The sequence below is a fragment of the Lichenostomus cassidix genome, chromosome 5 (genome assembly GCF_008360975.1).
Source record: "Lichenostomus cassidix isolate B80296 chromosome 5, HeHo_3.0, whole genome shotgun sequence".
Lineage (NCBI taxonomy): Eukaryota > Metazoa > Chordata > Aves > Passeriformes > Meliphagidae > Lichenostomus > Lichenostomus cassidix.
In genome coordinates this window covers 62082114-62090665 of record NC_139486.1, presented here as the reverse complement: position 1 = coordinate 62090665, position 8552 = coordinate 62082114, and positions in this window count along the sequence as shown.

The following is an 8552-nucleotide window of genomic DNA, read 5'->3' as shown; positions in this document are numbered from 1 at the left end:
GTGCCGAGACAAGGAGGACTCGACCACCCAATATGAGTGCGCAACAAGCTTCGTTTATTTGAGCTTCAGCATACATTCTTATAGTGTGGTTAATTAGATAATGCATATTCTGTAACCGCGTATCATTATTGACTGTTTCAACGTCCTAAATCTGGCTGCTTGCCCTATGTATAGATACATATTAACTTTTTGTCTGGTTTTCTGCATTCTTGCTGGCTATTCTACATTCCTTTTGACCACTGATGACTCCTTATATGTAGCACGGCGTACGGGTCTGTCCTTTGGTCAATGGAGCGCTTAAGTGCCATCAGGAGTTCCGCTAGTCGGCGCTTTTGAACATCTCTAATCATCGCTTGCTCAATTCTGTTGGCAATATCTGCAACGTAAAGTGAGTCTGTGACGATGTTAACAGATTGGCTCATCCAGTTGGTAAAGACCCAGGCCACTGCCGACAGTTCTAGGGTTTGTAACGAGTCCTCTGATGTTGCGGGAATGATTTTGTGTCGCCATTGCTTCTCCTCCATCCACGTCGCAGCAGCTGTACGGGAGCGTTTGCCGGCTCTGTATAGACAGTCACCGCCCCTGAGAGCGGGGGGGCTGACCGCACTGGCTTTACCAACCATCGGTGGTTGGACATCCACGCCAGCGTAGGAGGCTGGAGAGGTCGGATACTGATGAGTGTTCCCTCTTCCAGCAGCGCTGCTTGGAGTTCCATGGAATTCTGTAAGTACCAATTCAGGTCATCCAGCTTCAATGGTTACCTGTATTTCCCTGAGGAATTCCTGTAGTATGCTTTATGTCCCAGAGTTGCATGTATTTTTTTAACAAGGCACTACAATAAACAGGTCCATTGTCTGTCTTGATAGCTTTGGGTTTGCCTAATACTGCAAAGCAGCTAGTAAGGTGCCTTACAACAGGTGCGTGTGTCAGCGGAGCAGTCCGGGCCCGGTGCCCGGCAGCGCGGGGGGCTGGGGCAGCGCAGCTCTTCCCGCCGCCGCACAGCGAGGGAGCGCCGCGGTGTGCTGCTGAGGAATTGCTGTGCTGCAGGTGGGTGGGGAGCAGCTGCAGCTCCAGCTGCTCGCTTTGCTCTGGCTGGGAGGCCGAGACAAGAGGCCGGGATGTGCGGACACATAGCATAACAAAGTGATTCAAGGGAATCAGAAGTTAAAGGATAACTTGTAGCGAGTATTTGATAGACAGCTTGATAACCTAATAAACAGAGTATTGTTTACTTGACATTCACTGTGTTTTCCAAACAAGGACTATGATACTAATGTAACCTCCATGCTCCCAAAAAATCAAATATGTTTTTGGGCCTTTGGACAGAGACTCAGAACGCATGCCTTAAAGAGGATCTCCTGTCCTTTTTTATAAAAGACCCCCGGAGCCTCCCCCACCCACCAAACGGATCTACACAGGCTCGAGGATATGGAAATGACTTTTGAACTCATTATAATACGAAGAGGGGACAGGTTTTACATATGTATAAGTGGATTGAGAAATTCCAGGAATGTGTAACAGTGTAACCATATATATACCGGGATATACGGGCGCGCAGGTCTTTGAAGGGCTACCTCCCATGTGCCCGGCGCTGTAATAAACGCGCCGGCTTTACAACTTAAAATTATATAGCTTGTGAAGTTTTGCCTCATTTTCCTGAGTCAAAAGGGCCAGGTGAGGGATGCGGAGAGAGACAGCAGGAGACGAGGATCAGGAGGAAGAGAGAGACTTTGGTTGGAATGTGAGGGGTCAGAGCACAGGGACCCTTCTCGGAGGCTGCAGCTCAGGCTGATTCTGTGCTCCTGTGCAAGAGTAAGTGGATTTCTTCAGTGAGACACCTGGGAGTGTAGCATGGGTGTCTTGGATTGATGTTATGATAATCCTTTATCCCCTATCGTTGGCTTATATGGCCAAGAAAGAAAAAAAAGTGGAAAAAAATGTGTGGTCCTGTCTCTTTAACTACACCCAGCCGAAGAGAGAAACGCGGGTTGTTTTGAAAACATTTTCCCCAAGCCTCGCTCCGGGGGAGGTTTCGTGGCTCGGCAGAGACTGCGTGCTGGACGAAGGTCGGAGTGAGCTCTGTTCCCGTTTTTTTCCCATTTTTTTCTTTTTTCCTCGTTTGGACCCCTTCTCTTCGATCTGCTTTGCCACCTGGAGACCCAGGAGGGCCAGAGGACAGCAGAGCTCTCCAGGGAGCTCCACCCGGCCCCGGGGGGGAGAGGAGGAGAGGGGCTGCGTCTGAGGAAAAGGACTTTTTAATCAGGTTGAATAACTCCTTTTCACCTTGGTTTTCCCCTTCCCCTGTGCCCTGCAGGGCACTCTGCATGGTTTTGTCAAATAAACAGTTTTTTCTTCACTTCCATCTAAGAGGTTCTGTTGTTGGTGGGGGAGGGGGTGTCAGGGCCCTTCGCTCTCGGAGGAGAGAGAGGTTTATCATTAACCCGGGACAGTATTTGGCGCCCAACTTAGGGGGCCTTGATTACTTGTTCTACACCTTTTGTGGGGTTAGAGAAAGTGAAGAAAAAACCCTAATAATTGCATTCTGCTTTTAAACACTTGGTATTGAATTACAGCCATCAGTAGTCACTATGCTGTTTGATGGGAGGTTGTTTGATGTAATACTGTCTGTTTGGCACACCGGTTTGTTCCCCTACCAACAGGTAGGGGCAATCTTGTCCCTAATGTATAATTTCCACCAATCAGGGACACGACTCCGGCTTGTTATAGTAATGTGCGTGATACTGACGATCTGTAAGAAGGTATGGGAAACAGTTAAAGATGTACATGCTCTGTTAGTTTCCTCCTCTAGTTTTAGTCACCTGTTTTGGAGTTTTGTTAGTAATATTACCCAACGTGTTAGAGAAGTAGAGGGTGAAGCTTCCTGGCTCCTCACCCATCTCTTTCCCTTTAAATCTGGTAGATCATCTTTTGAGAATATTCAGTTTCCCCTGGATGTTCAAGAGACCATTAACTTGGTAGTACAGGTGCTTTACCTGGGAGGTTGCATGTATATGATGTTCAGTTTTACCAGAATGAGGGCTGAGAAGTCCAGAGGGGCTGAGCAGGAGCAGGCACCTAATCCAGATGTGAGGAAATTTGAATGGTGTGGAGTATGGGAGGACATAGGTAAAACTTTAAAGAAATTCTCTGATCCAATAGACTGGGAATTTCCCCCTGGACAAATCCCGAGACCAGCTGAGGTGGGGAAGTATCTGAAAGAGAAGTGCAGAGACAACTGCAGTGCAATATGTTGGGCCCTGGCATATGCTTATCGTGCTCTGTCGGATATTCTAGAACAGGAAGGAAGGGAGCCTAAGCCAGTGGCAGTTGCTCCTGTTACAAGGAGCAGGAAAGCCCAAGTCAAGACTGATCGCCCAGATGACAGTGGGGAGGGACCCTCAAGGTCAGCAACTGAGTCAGAGGTCATTGTTGAATCCATGAATGTGAGAGACCTTCACAGCCTAAGAAAAGATTATGTTCAACGAGATGATGAATCTGTGATTAGTTGGTTAGTCCGTCTTTGGGATGCTGCAGGCGAAGTTACACTTCTAGATCCTACTGAGGCAAGGCATTTAGGGACTGTGTCACGTGACCCAGATATCAACCAAACTGTACGAGATGGGCCTGACTGCAGCAGCCTCTGGAGACGAGCTATCAGAGCTGCGAGGGAAAGATACCTACATCCCGACGATCTCTATTCGCAACAAACCCAGTGGAGAACCATAGAACAAGAGATTCAACGCTTGAGAGAAATGGCGGTGGTAGAAATTGTCTTCTCAGAGGACATAGCAAACCCAGATCCGATTATAGACCCAGATAGGATAGAACGTACACCTGTGATGTGGCGGAAACTCCTAAAGCTTGGGCCATCAGGGTATGCTTCTGCTTTAGCCATTATGAAGCGAGATGACGGGCATGAGACTGTGCGTGATATTGCAAGGAAGCTCCGAGCGTATGCAGATGTCATGCATAGCCCAATGAATGCAAGAATCTCAGCTGTGGAAACAAATCTGCAGAAACTAGAAAATAAGATAGAGAAGAATCATGAGAAACTTAGTAAAGAGATTAAAGACAGCCTTCTCCAAATATCAGCAGTGCAGATCAGAGGTTCTGTTACCCCACGCAGACGCTCCTCAGCTATGAGAACTGGATATATCCCTCGACGTGAGTTGTGGTATTTCCTGTGTGACAGTGGAGAAAACATGAACAGGTGGGATGGACAACCCACTGCTGTCCTGGCACGACGAGTGCGTGAATTGAAGGAGGGCAAGGCTCAGAGAGGGAACTCAACCAGAAGGGAAGTAGCTCTACTCAACATGTCTGATTCCCTTGAAGGAACCTCTAACATGAATGCCCACCATGGTTAGAGGGGCCCTGCCTCTAGCCAGGTAGAGGCCAGGGAAAACCGATTTTTTTGGACAGTGTGGATTCGGTGGCCTGGCACATCAGAGCCACAAGAATACGAGGCTTTAGTTGACACTGGTGCACAATGCACGATAATCCCATCGTGACATGTGGGGACAGAACCTGTTTCTATTTCCGGCGTGACAGGAGGATCACAAGACTTGACCCTGGTGAAAGCTGAGGTGAGCCTGACTGGAAGAGAGTGGAAAGAACATTCCATTGTGACTGGCCCAGAGGCTCCATGTATTTTGGGTATAGACTTCCTCTGAAATGGATATTTCAAAGACCCAAAGGGACTCAAGTGGGCATTTGGGATAGCTGCTTGTCATGGGTTCGAGACAAGGACATTTGCCAGGAGGACGCACGAAAAAAAGGCAAACAGGCTTCAAGCTTAAAGTTGCAACAAGTGTTTAATTACCTAACAGAGTTGGAGGATAAATGCAGGCTAAAATAAACTTTTCATACAGTTTTTTGTTCACTTCCCCCTCCCTCTTAAGAACCTATAGTATTCACCCCCTTTCCTCCTTTACAGTCAACAAGCCGGGTGGGGGGGGCAGGGTGTGGGGTCTCTTTTCAGTCCACAGAGCAGATTCTCAAATTTATTCATCACTACAATTCTTCTACTACAAATACTCTTTATGTCTACTTGTCTCTGTCTCTCTCTCCCCAGTTTTCTGCTCTCACCCCACCCTCTTAAGAAGCAGTCTCTGCACTCATCCCCGCCCCCCTTTCCCTCTTTCCAAACCAGCAACACAGACAGGGGCAGGTTGAGGGGTCCTCTGGTCAGTCCAATCAGGAAAAGAGGTTCTCTACTTAGCCAGGGCTCCTTCCCACGAGAGACAGTCCTCTGAGACCTTCTTTGGCGTGGGTCCAATCTCATGAGCAACATCCCGCCCGAAATTCTGCTGCAACATGACTCTTTTTGTCCATAGGGTGCTGTGCAGACTCTCCCGAGCTGAGGCCAGGCTGCTTCCATGCCAGGAGCAAGGCCTTTCTCTCTCTTGCAAGGCCTTTGCAGTTTTAACTGTTAAATGAGACTCCCACTGGTTCACAGTCTTTTCCAGGCATCCACCTGCCCTTCTGGTGTGGGCTGTGGGCAGAATTTCTGCACTCCTGTGGACTCCATGGGCTGCAGGGGGACCTCCTGCCCCCCCATGGCCTTCACTGTGGCTAGCAGAGGGTTTTTCAGCTCCAGCACTGGAACACCTCCTCCCCCACCTTCCTCACTGACCTTGGCACTCTCCATGCTGCTCTCCCTCTACATATTTTCACCTCCACCTCCTCCTCCTCCAACTGCAAAAAAGTGAAAGAAGTGTGTGCCTGCTTTGTTTTGAATTTTTCTTAAATAAGTTTTCACAGAGGCGTAACCAGCACCTCCAATTGGCTCAAACTTGGCCAGCAGCATGTCCATCACCTTCAGAGCCATCAGAGATTGGCTCTGCTGAACTTGATGTAAAAACTTCCAGAACTTGCACTCACGACACACAGGAGCCATCTTTGTGCCACACCCCACCCCTCAGACACCTCCCCAGGCCTACTAGAACAGCTTCTGAGGGGTCCAAATTTCTCCTAGATGTTAAAAACACTTCACTGATGTTTTGGGCCAATCAAAACCACCACACTGCTGTAGAGACAGAGGTTATGAAACAATTGAACACCTTGCCTGGACTGTCAGAGAACCCATCTGCAGTAGGACTCCTGAAAGGAGAAGAGCAACAAGTACAGATTGCAACCTCCATTGTGCACCGCCGACAGTACCGGACAACTCGTGATGCCGTGATTCCCGTTCACAAACTAATCCGTGAGCTGGAGAGCCAAGGGGTGGTCAGCAGGACCCACTCATCCTTTAACAGCCCCATCTGGCCTGTGCGAAAATCTGAAGGAGAATGGAGATTGACTGTGGACTATCGTGCCTTGAATGAGGTGACTCCACCTCTGAGTGCTGCTGTGCCAGACATGCTGGAGCTCCAGTATGAGCTAGAGTCCAAAGCAGCAAAATGGTATGCCACTATTGACATTGCAAATGCATTTTTCTCCATTCCTGTGGCAGCAGAGTGCAGACCTCAGTTTGCTTTCACCTGCAGGGGCGTGCAGTACACGTGGAACCGACTGCCCCAGGGGTGGAAACACAGTCCCACCATTTGTCATGGACTGATCCAGGCTGCATTGGAAAAGGGTGGGGCTCCAGAACATTTGCAATACATTGATGACATCATTGTGTGGGGGGACACAGCAGAAGAAGTATTTGAGAAAGGAAAGGAAATCATCCAGATTCTCCTGGAAGCCGGTTTCGCTATAAAAAAGAGCAAAGTCAAAGGGCCTGCCGACGAGATCCAGTTCCTAGGAGTGAAGTGGCAAGATGGACGGCGTCAGATTCCTACTGAGGTTATCAATAAAATCATCACAATGTCCCCCCCAACCAACAAGAAGGAGATGCAAGCTTTCCTGGGAGCTATAGGCTTTTGGAGAATGCACATCCCCGAGTACAGCCAGATTGTGAGTCCCCTCTACCTGGTTACCCGTAAGAAAAATGATTTCCACTGGGGCCCTGAACAACAGCAAGCTTTCACCCAGATCAAGCAGGAGATTGCTCATGCAGTAGCCCTTGGCCCAGTCAGGACAGGGCCAGAAGTAAAGAATGTGCTTTACTCTGCAGCTGGGAGCCATGGCCTGTCCTGGAGCCTTTGGCAGAAGGTGCCTGGTGAGACTCGGGGTCGTCCATTGGGATTTTGGAGCCGAAATTACAGAGGGTCTGAAGCCAACTACACCCCAACAGAGAAAGAAATCCTAGCAGCATATGAAGGAGTCCAAGCTGCCTCAGAGGTAATCGGCACAGAAGCACAACTCCTCCTGGCACCTCGACTACCAGTGCTGGGGTGGATGTTTAAAGCAGAGGTTCCCTCTACTCATCATGCCACCAATGGCACGTGGAGCAAATGGATTGCCCTTATCACACAGCGCGCCCGTATGGGAAATCTGAATCGCCCTGGGAATTTGGAAACAATTACAAATTGGCCTGAAGGTGAAAATTTTAGTCTGATTGAGGAAGAGGAGCTGGCACAGGTGACCCGTGCAGAGGAAGCTCCACCATACAACCAACTGCCAGCAGACGAAACACGCTATGCTCTTTTCACTGATGGTTCCTGTCGTCTTGTAGGGACAAAACAAAAATGGAAAGCAGCTGTGTGGAGCCCCACATGATGGGTTGCAGAAGCTAGGGAAGAAGAGGGAGGATCGAGCCAATTCGCTGAGCTCAAAGCCGTTCAGTTAGCCCTGGACATTGCTGAAAGAGAGAAATGGCCAAAGCTCTACCTTCATTCTGATTCATGGATGGTAGCCAATGCTCTGTGGGGTTGGCTGGAAAAGTGGAAGAAGGCTGGTTGGCAGCGTAGGGGGCAAACCAATTTGGGCAGCTGAAGAGTGGAAAGACATCGCTAGTCGGGCAGAGAGACTACCTGTGAAGGTCCGCCATGTAGACGCCCATGTCCCCAAGAGTCGAGCTAATGAGGAACACCGAAACAACGAACAGGTAGATCAGGCTGCAAAGATAAAGGTGTCCCAGGTAGACTTGGATTGGCAGCATAAATGAGATTTATTCCTAGCTCGATGGGCCCATGATGCCTCAGGCCATCAGGGCAGAGATGCCACCTATAAGTGGGCACAAGACCGAGGGGTGGATCTAACCATGGACTGTATCTCCCAGGTAATCCATAATTGTGAGACGTGTGCTGCCATCAAGCAAGCCAAGCGGGTGAAACCCCTGTGGTATGGTGGAAGGTGGTCTAAATATAAGTATGGAGAGGCCTGGCAGATTGATTACATCACACTGCCTCAAACCCACCATGGCAAGCGCTACGTGCTCACAATGGTAGAAGCCACCACGGGGTGGTTGGAAACCTACCCTGTGCCTCATGCCACTGCATGTAACACCATCCTGGGCCTTGAAAACCAAGTCCTGTGGAGGCATGGTACCCCTGAGAGAATTGAGTCAGATAACGGAACTCGTTTTAAAAATAGCCTCATAAACAACTGGGCTAGAGACCATGGCATTGAGTGGGTGTACCACATTCCCTATCATGCACCAGCCGCTGGCAAAGTGGAACGGTATAATGGACTGTTAAAAACCACCCTAAAGGCATTGGGTGGGG